The 2,500-nt window shown below is 39.1% G+C and overlaps 1 protein-coding gene across 4 annotated transcripts in view; it reads left to right on the top strand.

Annotated features, from left to right (window-relative positions):
- Positions 1-2,500, top strand: part of LOC123518707 (polypeptide N-acetylgalactosaminyltransferase 14-like) — a 126,291-nt gene that overhangs the window by 73,012 nt on the left and 50,779 nt on the right. Inside the window, exon 1 of one of the 4 annotated variants that reach the window (XM_045279708.1) lies at positions 500-703. The exons of the other annotated variants lie outside the window; for them this stretch is intronic. The gene's annotated coding sequence lies outside the window, so the exon portion shown is untranslated. Of the gene's footprint in view, positions 1-499; positions 704-2,500 lie in introns of those variants that run through there. 4 annotated transcript variants of the gene reach the window in all.

The raw sequence follows: 2,500 nt of genomic DNA, 5'->3' as shown, positions 1-2,500 counted from the left end.
TCATTTAATGAGCAAAATGAATATGGAAACGCGTCATGGAACTGAAGGGATCAAGTTTAAGTTCATTTAGCTACTTTACTATCAATTCTTTTAGAGTTTCTGCATCTTTTGATCGGATTCTTCCTTATATTCCACTAAGGAAGAAAAATTAATGCTCTCATCTATCTCCATCTCTTACTTTCCGCGTTAAGATCTTTACTTCTTTGCACTTTCCTTCCGTGGTAAGTTCCATCAAACTCAAACACGTATTCTGAAAACTCTTTTGGCTTTCCCCGGGACTACTCGTATCTTCCAAGGCCTCAGAGATGATTAGCCGGGTTCTCGTATGTATATCTTAATCTAATGATGTAAAACTCCTATTAATCTATCATTACAATCAAGAAAACACCCTTGGAAACTCTGCTAACTTCCACGAAAGCTTATGAAAGGCTGGCGAGATAAGACGAGGAAACGTTTAGGAGAGCAGCCCTCAGTCCTCAACACTTCAGGGGATCTTAGTCATCAATAGACTCGAGAGGTTTATCGCGTCTCGCCATCATAAACACTCGACATCTTTCAGTATCGACTGTGAATGTTTACTGCGCCTTCTGGTTAAGAGACTGGAGTTTTCTTTCATTGCCAGCGCCTTCCCTTTCATCGCCTCTTAGTGCATCCTTCAGCGGGTCAGGTATCAGGACACTAAAAGATCAGCTTAGAGCAAGAGGTGAGTCCGATAATGGTATTTAATTTTGATGCAGGATGAAACAACGGGGATGTAAACAAAATACTTACGAATAACTATAAGATTAAACTGTATTAACTCCTTTCAACGTCATTACGCGTTTTAATATTGATTCTGTTTACTGTTTAGTGACTTTATGCAGCTTCAGAAACTTTTGTGAGGACTAAAATAGTAAAGACTCTGGCCATTAATCTTTTGACCTCCATAGACCCTTCCAAATGTAAATAAATTCGTCTAATCACACCCAAAACTCAAGGTAAAAAAAAGCGTCCCCGTATTGAAGGAGTTAAAAAGTTCTAGTTTGATGAAAAATAGTTATTCTAAAAAAGAAATGTGAATAAATTAGATGACGAAGAGTGGTGATTGAGTGAAACAGACTCAATAATCAGGTTGTTAGTGCTGAATCAGGTGGGAGCTTTAAAGGATCAGATGAAATGACAAGCAGGAATGGAAGACAGATCTGGGTTTGCATTATAGAAGGACTGGCAAGTGGAGGCGCCTCGTTCCTGCTTCTTGTCTCTTCCGGCTTGTTCTTACGTCCTCATGCTTTCAATACAAGGCACTCTAAGTTAATCCCTTCAGTGCCATGACGCGTTTAAATATTCATTCTGCTTATTATTTAGTGATTTTATACAGCTTCAGAAACTTATATATGGGGATAAAAATAGTAAAGACCTTAGCAATTCATCTTTTGATCTTAATATACCCTTCCTAATGTTAAAAAAATCGTCTAATCACACCCAAAACTCATGGTAAAAAATGCGTTCCAGTACTGCAGGAGTTAAACAAGGAATATATGATAGAATTTATTCATAAATTGAGTGGTGGATGAATGGAATAGATCCGATACTCAGGTTGTTAGTGCCGAGACAATAGGGAACATTTAGAGAATACTAGGCAAGTTTTCGGATGAGGTTGAGTGAAAACAGATGTGAATGTTTCGTACAGGGACTGCCACGTGTAGACATAACTCTTCTTGAAGCATTTTTTATTTTCTAGTTTTGTTATGTACTTATCGCTCTGCTCCACATCACTCAAGAGCCATCATTTCCTCTCTTACTCTCCTTTCTTACATCCCCTCACGCTCATCCCAGCTGACAGTGTTGCCTCTGCCGAACTGTGGGGGAGTGGAAGGCTGCGTGTGGCTATAGTGAGCACTGCTTGAGCTAATAATGCTGACTCCACAGACTACAGTTCAAATTTTTCAAGACCTCTCATTTATTTCCAACTTAAAATCTTTTCCCTCACTCACTCCTCACTCCTTCCTCGCCCCAGCTGACAGTGTTGCCTCTGCCTAGCTATGGGAAGTAGAAGGCTGCGTGTGGCCATTGTGTGCACTGCTTGAACTAACAATGCTGACTCCACAGACTACAGTTCTGATTTTTCAAGACCTCCCATTTATTTCCAACTTAAAATCTGTTCTCTTATGGTCATTTTTAACATTCAGAGCACAGTAAATATTATTCCCATGGACATAGAGAATAATGAAGAAATGAGAGGTCAATGTTGTCTTTACTAAGCTACGTAAGTGACCTTAGTTAAGAAATAAGTATAAAAAAAGCTGCAAGAGACCACAGAAAAGTTGTACAGGATTGAAAGAGATCAAACACTTAAAATACAATAATAATTTCAAACCAAAGAAAATACAAACATTAATTAAAACGAGAAAACACACACACACACACACACACACACACACAGAGAGAGAGAGAGAGAGAGAGAGAGAGAGAGAGAGAGAGAGAGAGAGAGAGAGAGAGAGAGAGAGAGAGAGAGAGAGAG

The sequence above is a fragment of the Portunus trituberculatus genome, chromosome 44 (genome assembly GCF_017591435.1).
Source record: "Portunus trituberculatus isolate SZX2019 chromosome 44, ASM1759143v1, whole genome shotgun sequence".
NCBI classification, from domain to species: Eukaryota; Metazoa; Arthropoda; class Malacostraca; order Decapoda; family Portunidae; genus Portunus; species Portunus trituberculatus.
This window is presented reverse-complemented; position numbering and strand designations above follow the sequence as displayed.